The following is a 12,308-nucleotide window of genomic DNA, read 5'->3' on the forward strand; positions in this document are numbered from 1 at the left end:
GAAAGTAAGGGAGAGAAACATCTATGTGCAAGAGAAACATCAATTGGCTGCCTCTTGCATGCCCCCAACTGGGGACCTGGCCCAAAACCCACGCGTGTGCCCTGACCAGGAATTAAACCAGAGACCTTTTCGTTCGCAGGCTGGTATTCACTCCACTGAATCACACCAGCCAGGGCTAAAGGTAATTTTTTAAATGTAAAAAACATTCACCTTGTTTTACCAAGTAAAATTTCCTTAAATATGTAGTTTCGTTATATCTCATAATTAAGGATTGTAATTCATGTTACTAGCAAAAACATTTGTGAAGTGAAGAGTTAACATTGCGTTTCTCCCCTAATATTGGGTCATGATATCATTATGAAGGCTTCTAAGGGAAAGTTTTTTCATATGCTGGATTCTAAATTCTGTATTTTTCTATCAGCTCTTTTGCTTTAGAAATATAGGCATTCATGGCATCTTCCTTTGATAATTCTTTTTGGAGGTTCCATGCTTCCCACTTAGTCTTGCCTTTTCAATCTAACATTCCTGGACACTCAATATCGATGTCTCCAATTACAGACTGTTTGTAGAGCCCGTAGAGTTCTTCCAGTTCTTCATCATCCGGCCTTGTTTTCAGCTTCCTCACATCTTCGGCTGCCTGATCAAAATCAGCCTGCAGGGACTTGGTGGCGGCCCCCTTCCACTGACACACTCCAGCTGCTCGTTTCCTTTTCAGTTCCATTGTAAATGGTTCCTCAGCCCACCCTTCTTTCCTTGCATTTTGTACAACCCCTGGGAGCACACTTCTAGGTGCTAGGTGGGATGCTGCCCAATTTGTGACTCACTTACTAGAGTCAATTAGATCTCTAAATTTACTAGGGTGAATTGTGTTCTTTAACGATTCTAATTTAGTTTGCCCTCCCCTACACACTACCACAGTAGTGTCATTTTCCTAAAAACTTGTCACCTATTCAAATTGCCTTGCTTCTCTGTTGACCTGCTTACCAAGCAGCTACCCTGATGGGAGCCTCAGCCCCACAGGTATGCCTGGCTTGTTCTGGCTTCTCTCTCTCATGCATGGAAAGCTGTCTGGGGCAGAGATCATGCTTTGTGTTCATCTCTGGTTGGATGAATGCCTGGTGGGTTTGCCGCTGAGAGCCTTGCCCTGAGAGCTAGGTATTTTGTTTCCATTCTAGGCAATGTGTCGGTCTTCTAGTGATTTCTTTAACTAGGTAAGCATGACTTTTAATAATGTAAGTACAATGAAAATTTTATTTTGAAGGGAATTCCCATGGGAAAGCTAATAAATAGAAAACTGCCCTCTTTTCCTCAGGATATTGACTTATTATCTTCCTGTAGATAAAATAATGACATGAATTTAGGAAGCAGATGACTTCTCCCAGATAGATTGCTTGCCTTGGAACTGCACCTTGGGTTAATTTAATATGGAGATAATCTCAAATGTCAGCTTTCTAATTTATGAGAAAAAAATTTTAAATAATTAAATTTTTAGACATTTTCTGTCTTTTTTATCCATAGCAAGAAAAAGGCCAAATGAAACATGATTTCAAAGAATCCTGGGCTGATTTCACACGGATAAGTTTTCTTAGTATAAAAATGGGTAATATAAAGTGTTCATTTGAAAGCAGAAATCACTCAGAGACCATGTCATAATTCTAGTCGCTTACCCCAGGATTTAACAATTCCATACTGATGGTCATATTTAGATAGATAATAGACAGTATTTATCTGTGGATGAAACAGGGGTCACATACTAAACCTGAAAAGTTGAGGAGAGGCCTGCATGGTGGCCTTATAAACCCAGGGACTAAAAGTAACCACATAAAGCCCTGACTGGTGTGGCTCAATGGACTGAGTGCTGGCCTGAGAATCAAAGGGTTGCCGGTTTGATTCCCAGTCAGGGCACATGCCTGGGTTGCAGGCCAGGTCCACAGTAGGGGGCATGAGAAAGGCAACCACACACTGATGTTTCTCTCCCTCTTCTCTCTCCCTCCCCATCTCTAAAAATAAGTAAATAAAATCCTTTTTAAAAAAGTAACCACATAAGATGGTCTAGATATAAAAATTCCCCACTAAAAGCAAGCCATGACAGGTAGGACTGTAGCTTTCTTGACAAAGGTCAGTCTTTACCTTAAGTGAGCCTGTCTGTTGTCTTTTTGCACTCCCGATAACAAACCTTTGGAATGTCGGAGTCATCTTTTCCAGAGCCTCAGGACACTGCCTCCATACCAGAGCAGGAGACCACAGAACCTCTCATTGGTATTTTGTTCCCTGAATACCATTTCTATGAGCTGTAAATGCTAATTAACTATCTCATACCCACCAAGGTAAGAACAGTATTGGTCTTTTCGTTTCACTTTTTGTTGAGTCCCGGAGATTTCTGCCCTCATTTGCTTTCTCCCAACCTCTTATTCTACCACCAATAGATCTCATGCAACACTCTTTACACCTCCTCCTTTGATTGTAATATATAAAGGAAACTGCAAAACTGCCATTCTTTAGAGCCTTTTCTCAATCCGTGGAAATTTTGCTTCCTGGCAATTGTCATCAGTTTGGTTAAATAAATTCATAAAAAATCTCCACAGATTTGGACATTTGTTACGCTGACATACCCAATTAGAAAATTTAAAAACTAGAGAATTTTAATAAAAATAGCTCCTAGAGCAATTTTACAGGAACATAAAATTAAATGCACTCCCCCCTGCCCTCCGTTGCCTTGTCCTATTGTATTATTTTTAACTAGAGGTTGGTTGCGTGTGCTTTCCTTAATTCTTGCTCACTGATTGAATCTCAAAAAAAAAAACCAATATGATATGTAAATATGGGAAGAAGGCTTTTAGCTCGATACATTTACAGGGAAGGACACGGTCAGTCTGGAAGGAAAGGCGAGGCTTTATGGCAGGTTGGGGTGCTCTGGTGCACTCCGACTCAGCATGACCTCGGGTCTCTGCGCCACCCGTAATGGCACTGCGCATGTGCATGGTGCTGGGGGAAGGGCGATGGCGTATATCAAATTCCTTTTTATCTTTCCCCTTAATGTCCCTTGTTCTCCCCCCGCCTTTTTTTTAAAAAAAGAACCACGCAGATGTAACTGTAAAACCTTTGTTCTAATGAGAGAACCGAGAGCTTGGGAGAACCCACCTGGAAAATCCTCTTATTTTTAATATCTTTCCCGCTTTCTTTATAGAAAGCTCATCAAGTGTAAGCTCATTAAGTGAAAGTAATAGGAAACTAAAAATGAGGAAAATGCAGCAGCAACGAATTACAATGAAAATACCAATTGAGAAGGAAAATAGAGTCAAAAATCTACCGATAGTGTACATTTCTCTCTTGGGAAATGTTAGTTGACTTGGAGGAGTCTGTGATCCACCTTTAAAAATAACTCAATGGTGATATTTGCTTATCTTAGGTATTTGGAACTTTCACCTTGGTAATCACTGGACAGATTTCTTATTTATATTTTTTTTCGTTTTTTCTTAATAATTTTTTTATTTAATTCTTGTTCAAGTACAGCTTTCTATCTTATATTCCCAACCCTGCCCGCCCCCCAGATTTCTTATTTTTAATAACAACGGATGAATAGGAAAGCCCATGGGGTATTTACCGGTAATGAGTAACCACTGGAAGTTACTCAGAGCCTATAGAATAGGAAAATCTGGGATTTTGTGGCTTTTTTTCCCCCGCTTAGAACAACATACATTCTTTTCTTGTGAATTTGAACTATAGGAAATCTGAGTTAACATCTAGCTAATTTTAGGTAAGTACTTAAGAAGAATTGAAAGAAAGTTACAACTTGGCCCACTAGGTTTGTGACACCTGAAAAAGATTTTAATTCACTCATTTATTTCTGCCCTAACTAATTGTGAAAAGCACTGATTTTGGTGACAGTATGTCTGGGTATGAAACTTTGTTTTATCACTTCTGAACTTATGCCATTAAAAAGTTATACAACTTTTCTGACCTGATTCTCATCTGCAAAAGGGAGATAATAAAATCTACCTCAAAGGTTGTTGTGAATTTCACTAACTATACTGTGTTTGAAAACAAGTTTGCAATTAGTAAGCATATAGTAAATGTTAGAGGATAAATATCCTCTTTTTATTACTATCTGCTGTTTGTTAAAAAAATTTTATCAGATCCTCTGCCAGAAGATGGAAATAAAAAATGAATGATGATATCCCCATCTGCTCCCTACCTTCTGAGAGTTCAGTGTGGAGTAGAGCTTCTTAAATGAGATTCCACAGATAGGTGTCAGGGAGTCCATGAATTCCATGTAGAATTTTGGAGGAAAAAACAATTCCTCTAATTTGATGAGAAAATTTGGATGAGAATTCCCACCCCTCCTCCCAAGGAGAGGATTTTTTAGCTTTATTGGAATATCACGGGGCCAGTGACCCAAACAAAGCAAAGGATGGGCCATTGATCTATAAAGATGATTTTGTTACACATGAAGGGGACTTGGGAGCCTCTTCTCAGACCCAAATGGAAGCAGCAGCTGATGGGTCTTAAGACGTCATGGAAAATTAGGGATTCTTCAGAGCCCTAATACTATTTTATCACAATTTTTTTTCATTTCTTCACTTTCTTCTGAAAATCCCTGTCATATTTTTTTACCAGGTAAGCACACACATATGTATCCCTATCTATGTCAATGAAAAAGGAATTGAGACTAAAAAGCTCACCAGAAGTACTTTCACTTTCACAAGATAGGGTTTTCTGGATCTTCCACAGAACATCATCTAATGCCTTCCCCATCCCGTGCGTGATCGGATGCTGCAGTGTTGCAATACCCTAGCAGGTGGCGAGTTCCCAACAGTCAAGGATGAACTCAGTCACGTCCTTTGATCCCCATTGTTTATCACAGTAAGTGGTCAATAAAAGTTTTGGTTCGTAACTGAACTTTAAAAAATCTCCAGGGATTTTAGATAGCCCAAGACAGTACTTTAGTTTTAAACAAAATTTACTTTTTTAAAAAATACAATACAAGATATGGAGATGTGATATGTCAATAAGCAAGGACAAGTAGAATCGGGGAACTGGAACAAACAGCTGAACAAACTGACCAAGCAACTTACAGCCAGATACAGAGAAGGTCACCTCCCTACAGATAACATCCAGGCCTCAGTTGTATTTCAGCTCCTGGCCCAGAGAAGCAGCCAAAGCAGGACCAGCTGCAATAACTAAGGATCCCCTGCCTTTGGCACTAACCAAACAGTAGAGACCACAACCCTGAAAGAGCACATCTGAAAAGTTGATGAATGTTCTGAAAACCTCCCTTGAGACCTCTCCTAAGATTCTCATCTGCAAGAGAAAGATGAAAGCCTCAAGACAAAGGACCCAATGTGTATTCCCTCCCTTCGGGGAGCAGCCCATGGAATTCTCTTCTCTGTCTTCTTCCCCACAGGCATGCATCTCCTAAACTCCAAGAGTCCCCACAAGACTTGCAACCAGAGGAGCCATGGGCATCAGCAGCTCGTCCCAGGCTAGTCCCCTAAATCTGTCCCCAAGGCCCCTTTTTTCAGACTTCCCAGTGAGTGAAGGCTGTCCAGCGTGGGCTCTCCTGTTGTTTCTTCTGTGCTAAGCCTTTCCCTGTTTTACTGTTTCCAACTTTAATAAACATACACTTTTAGTCACCTGGGCTTGTGCCATGAAATTTTTTCTGCATGAATTCAAGAACCCACACACTACTGGCTGGCTCTAGCAGGTCTACTCAGGGCCAGGCCCCTGTGTGGTAACCGAGGTAGGAAATAAACAACTAAAAACCTCCTTATAACCCTAAAAGGGGGATTGGGGATTATCAGAGGACCTCTGTGAAGTGCTCAGGTATGGAAGAACACCAGCTTCTCTGTGCTGGGTATAGGTGTTATATATCATTCATCAGTGCTAGAGCCGAGAGACACTTGCGTTTCAGCCGAACACACATTAGAACTCACAGAGAGACCCATCTGGTTTAAAACAACTAGACAGTTGGAAGCCGATATCCTCTTTGACCCTGCTGAATATAAAGACTACCGTACGGTATTTGGAAGTTCCCTCAAGCTGGAGATCTGGTGTCTTCATTCTCACTTCCTTGACTCATCTCACTACTATCTCTTGCCTGGTTTAGGCCTAGAGTTCTAAACTCCAACCCCAAGTGATCCATTGTCCCTGCATTCTCCCCCACAACTGCATCAGTGAGTTCCCCAGCTATACCAAGCTGCTTTCAGTTCCCTTGGTCTCCCTGTCCGCAGGGCCTGCATGCATGTTGTTCTCTCTTCCTGAAAGCCTTTTTATCCCACTCCTTCCTCCTCCATCTTACATCTCATCCTTGTAGACCTCCTCTCACTTGAAACTGAAGTCATCGTTAAATTCTTGCATCTCCAGGAAGCTGTTCCCCTGTACCCCCTCATCCCCTGTCTGGCCCCAGTGCCCCTCTTAGATATCGCCATGGCACAGTGAACCATCCTCAACAAAGCCCTTATATCCACATTTTCTAAATATCTTCTCACCAAATGACAGACTCATGAGGCAGACTCATGAAGTGTGCGATTTTCTAATCAATATATCTCAAGTCCAGTAAGTTCTCGATAATTAGCCCATGAATGAATAAGATGAATGGGAAACAGGTGACTGTGTCAAGGTTGAAGAATGTGTTTGTTATAATTATTTATAGTGGCATTTGTGCTCATGGATCAAAACTCACATGGCTTCTGAGGACATTTCTTTTTATATATAATTTTAAAATGGGGACTGAGAAGAAAAACATTAAATTCAACAAAAATGCTGTCAAAAGAGTTTATAACCCATTTTCTACAGTTAACAATAAAAGAGAGATGAGCTTAAAGTACTCTTTAAGTAGGGTAATAACAGTTGTCCTAGAATTATTCTTATATATCCCTTTTTATTTTCAAAAATTCCCTTATTTATACAATAAATTATATAGTAATTCTAACTCTAAATACTTTGGGGATAAAGAAGAAGAATTACAGACACACACAAAGAACATTTGGTAATTTTTCTTTATTTTTGAAAATATAATATGCAAAGAAAGCCAATGACACATTCCAATCCTAGCTTGACAACAAGAAAATTTAAATTTGCTTAGAGCTTTGCATGATCATCATTGACGATAAAAAGGAAGGAAGTGATTTTGTTAGAGCTTCTTAGGAAGTTATGCTCAGTTTTTATCAGTAACTTTTTTAAAAAAATAAACTTTTATGGGGAAGTAAGATTATTTTCAATTAACAGCTAAAGACTAATTTCCCAGAGTTATTTACAAAAGCTTAGGAGGTCATTATTTTAGATTGTGTTTTGCTTTTTACCCTTTCTTTTGATCTCATTTGATTGTTAATTTAAAAAATAAAGTGATAGAACACAATGAATATGAAATGACTAAGTGGTTTCTTTGAGAATATCTTTGTTGATTCACATATCAAAATGCAATTCTGAGAACCACATTCCTTCCTTGAAATGCAGTCAACAGTAGAAACCCAGGAGGATGAATCGGAATCAAAAACCAAGAGAATGAACTATTTGGAAACATGAAAGATTTCATTTTATAGGATCTATTAACCCTTTGCCATCTGTTCATTTCTTGTATCTTTAATTGAAACTTATTTCACTTGATGAGTTCATCTTTCTCTATAAAAAGTACTAAAAAGTACTATGAATTGAAAGCTTTTTTCACAGAGGAAGTTAGTTGTACAATAGGTACCTCAGGTTGAGTAAAATTACCCCAAGTGGAATTAAAGATTATGTTTTACCTTACTTGAGTGACACCCTAGTCATGAAATTGCCTTCCAGATCTTGAATGTCACGTGGTCACCTCCTCCCAGGACTCAAAGTGTGATCACCCCTTTTTTCTTTCTGTTTCACTGTCTCTTCTTTTTTTTCTTTCCCCTGGTTTTTAAAAAGATTTTATTTATTTATCTTTAGGGGGGGGAAGGGAAGGAGAAAGGGTGAGAAATATCATTGTATGGTTGCCTCTCAGGTGTCCCCTTCTGGGAACTGGCCTGCAACCCAGGCATGTGCCCTGACTGAGAATCAAACCATGATCCTTTGGTTCGCAGGCCCATGCTCAATCCACTGAGCTACACCAGCCAGGGCTTCACTGTCCCTGCTTAACCAATAGTTGAGCCACAGTATAAGCAAACTTGTCCTCAAGCTATGTCTACTCTCTCTGCTACCCTGGCTTGACCTTCCCTACTGTCTGTCTATGTTGTCCTGAATTTAAAGAGAAATAATTGCCTTCTCTGAGACCAAATCCATACTATCTCTGTGATCTCTATAGTATTAGCCATTGCCTTCCTTAACTCTCTCATTGTTCTGTCAGTAGAACCTGATCATTCCAGCTCCTGAGCATGTGAAAGTCAGGGTCAACAGTTTACAGTAACCCTATAAGCCTGATGTCTGTTGAACCAGCATGAATCCCAGTCACCTGTGAATGAGAATTTTTATCATCCCCAGATCTTGTGATATCTGTTTACACTGGAAGTCTTCCTATGATTTTGGTGAGTATTCTAATTTCTTTGGAATTGGAGCTTGAACAGTAGTTCGATGAGCTAAGGCTGTGATACACTTCCTAGTTCATGTCACTTTCTGCCCAGGGTCTTTAAAATTCTTCGTTTGGCCTCTTGCCCCATCTGATAAGCATCAGTCAATATGATATGATGTTGAGTGGTGCCATCACTTTGCAACTCCTGTTCCCATGCTCCACTCATAAGTGACCATCTTTGGGATAGTGTGTTTGGTTGATCTTAATCAAATGTGGTTTTGCCATTCTTGTGAGACCCCCTTCTTAAGAGGCAGTTTTATACCAAGGTCAGTTTTAATTAGATCCTACTTTCTCTTCAATCCCTCTGGCGTGCTGCTGATGTTTCAGCATATCCTTTTTCTGAGGTCTCTTAGTTTAGTATTCTAATAAAGTTGTACATCAAGTTCAGTTCAATACACATTCATTCATTACTTCTTACGTTGAGTTTATTGGGAAGAAGGGTGTAAGGATGATGAAGTAGCACAATCTCAGCCCTCCAATAATTTATGACATGTGTGCAGGACAGATATCTTAAGAGGTAATTTTAATTTATTACAAATAAAGAACAAGTTGGTCTACCTATCAACTTGCCAACTGCAGTATAAGCACTTAAGTGATGCCTATTAAATTGCACTGTCTGACACGGACAGGTTCTGCTCCCTTTTAAGCTTCACTCCCAATCCCCTCTCCACATCATATTCTTTTCCTAATTAAAATTCCCTATGTAGTTCTTTAGTTGGCAGAAAACCATACCCTAAATTTCTGCATCTTTGCCACAATCATATCTGGATAACATAAGAATCCCTTTGAGACAGACAACTTTTTCTTTCTTCCACAAAATATTGCAATATTAATTTAGTGGAAAATAACCAAATAAATTACTGTTCAGTGAGGGTTGTTCTGTTAGATGGTATACAATCTGTGTATTTTTTTGATCAGTAGGGAAAGTTTAAAATAGGTGACATTCAATATTATTAACATGTATCAATGGTCTGCAGAGTACTAAGAATGCCTCAAAACAAATACAAAGGCAGTGTTCCATCCTGCCATATTTATGAGATTAGATGTATATGTAACTATCCTCAAACTTTAGATCTTAAGCTCTATTCTCTCTATCATGATTATATTCCATAGACTGATTTTCCTTATACCCTACATCCATTCACGATATTCATCTCTTAGCATTATAGCTTCCACAGGAAGGGTTGTATCTCTAGTGCCAAATATGATCAAGAAATAGTTGTATAATTTGTTTTCCTATGATTTTACAGTGCCTTTATTTCTATTATCTTTTCAAGCAACATTTATACATTCTTATGTAGCTCTTACTACATACTAGGCACTATTCCAAGAGCTTTGCAATTCATTTAATCTTCACAGCAAGCCCCTGAGAAAAACAATACCCAATTTGTAAACCAGAAGAGTGAGGCACTAAGGCTAAGTTTTATGGAGGATGCTAGACTCAGGCTCCACTTTCAGCTGGTGGAGTCAAGTCCACATCCTCAACCACAACACCAAGCTGTGTGTTTTGGTTGCTTTAGGAACTTTGAGTGCTCAGTGGTACCTCCAGGAAAAGGTGGTATAAGAGATACTTACTGCAATGCATTATTGATCCACAGCCTCATGTCTGAGAGCCATTTACTCCACAAAACTTCTAGTGAAGGAACAAGCTTCTGTTCCATGTTATTTCTATGTAGTCATGGCCCCACCGACTACAGCTGAATAGACCAGTGTTGAACACATGCCTCCCTCTGGGCCAATCAGGTTCTCCCTTCTTGGAATTTGGAATCAGAACAAAGTGAGCACTAGAAACTAAAGTTGTGTAGAGTCAAGGCTTGCAAAGCCAATTCCTGCAGGGCATGGTCATATGTTTTGGTCATATGTCATGTCCACTACCACAGAGGGAAACAAACACTTCAAGGCTTCAAGTAGATGGAGAGAATTACTTTGATTCCTGTTTTTTTCTGGTTCCTGGCTTGAGTTCATTATAAGAGCTACCCATTCTTCTTGCCTTGGCTCCATAGGATACTACTATGTCTGGATTCCTATTCACTATGACCCACGTTGTCAATTTGTGAGCAGCGAAAAGACACACTGGTCATCTCAATACAAGATTATTTGGGTGTAACCCAAAAGATAGAACATTTCTGGAGGTTTCAAGGGAAGGAGAGAAGGACTGAGCTACAGAGAAGGACAACAATGAACTTGGACAAATTCACATTTCTACCCAGGACTGAATGTGACTTAGTTTATAAAAGAGGCAATTCCCTAAAGTAGAAGATAATCAAAGTTAAGAATTAGAATGGCCTGTAATGCTAATAATAACCTATCTTATTTTTCCCTTTTAATTGTGTGATTAATTCACAGGTGGATTTACAATCTTACATGAAATTTCGCTAAGGGAAAATTTTTAACTTAGTGAAAAATCTCAATAACCTAATAATTAGCTGTGGTAATCAGTCATCAGATTTCTAACTTGGTTGTTCTACAGTCTTTAAGGAGAATCAGTCCCCAGATGGACATATTTCCTACTTACTTTGAAAATGATATTTAGAAATGTAAGATGTTCCCCAGTTGAGGTTCAAGTAAGGCCTTCTTGATGTTCTGGCTTCATAATTAAAGTTTGATTCAGGAAAATCTCTTAGCATTTATTATAGCTTTAAAAAATCTTTTAAAAAAACTAATGTTTCTGCCCATGGGGAAAATACATAGACTTCTTTGAGTAATCATCACAGACTATTGTACAATAGAATCACAGCAGCTGGAAAGGGCCTCAGAGGCAAAAAGGACCAATGTCTTCATTTTGGGAACTGAGGAAATTAGAAAACCTAAACACAGAATTTCAATGTTCTTTAAGTATTATTTTTAAATGTTCATTACCCATGAAAAAGTTCTAAGACAACACATTAAAGTATCAGGATCAATAAATATTTTTATTGTTCTAGGATACAAGTAAGCTAAGTTTCACAGGGATTTAAGTACTGCGCTAATAGGGATATAAATTTGGAAGCCAATACACATTTGAATATGTTTCTTTAAAATTTAAGTTTCTTCTAAATTGAAGTCACAATTTTATTTTCTAATATTCAAAAAAATATCATATGCTAAGATAAGAGAATCAAGACAAAAATCAAGCAATGAAGACTATTTTGTCATGTAAGAAAATATTTGATAGCCTGTAGTTTTCTATCATGTCACACTTTACTGGTGAGTTATAAGCCTAATTTTTTTTTGTCCATAGCTAATAGTATTAATCAACATTTCAACAGAATGCTCTGTTTGCAACATCATCTAATGGCACTAACTTTCAATATCAGGATCTACCAGAAAATACATTTCAACTGTTTTGCAAACAAACTTTCTTCCAATTAATAATTAAACAGAAGAACAGCTTGCATTCTATGGTTGAAACTAATTTTACTATACATAGTTCGAAATGACAAGCCCGCATGAAGATGTGACTGAAGCTGGGTAACATTTAAATATTCAGTTTTTCCTCTGTTACCTTGACTAGAGTAAAGTTGGTTCCCAAGGTAAAAACTAAGTGGTCTGCCGGCATATGGTATAACCTCCATTTGAGTGCTAAAAGCTGGATACTGTTTTTGTGAAACAGATGTTGTTGAGTGCAGCAATGCACAACTGACTCTAGCTAACAGCTGGGAATCCTTCGTGACCCATATAGCGAGAAATAAACATGGTCCTATGCTTGGCAAAAGTGTAAGAAAGCAAATTTCCATTTGTTAAGAGCTTATCAAAATGAAGAATAAATGTTTTTAGCCATAAACTGATTTTATTC

At 38.5% G+C, this 12,308-nt stretch overlaps 1 pseudogene; it reads right to left on the reverse strand.

Annotated features, from left to right (window-relative positions):
• Positions 1-397: 397 nt before the first annotated feature.
• Positions 398-721, reverse strand: LOC118995581 (acyl-CoA-binding domain-containing protein 7-like; annotated as a pseudogene).
• Between the last annotated feature and the right edge of the window lie 11,587 nt (positions 722-12,308).

Source organism: Sturnira hondurensis, unplaced genomic scaffold (assembly GCF_014824575.4).
Source record: "Sturnira hondurensis isolate 20B ecotype Veracruz unplaced genomic scaffold, ASM1482457v3 Scaffold0010128, whole genome shotgun sequence".
In the NCBI taxonomy this organism is placed as follows: Eukaryota; Metazoa; Chordata; class Mammalia; order Chiroptera; family Phyllostomidae; genus Sturnira; species Sturnira hondurensis.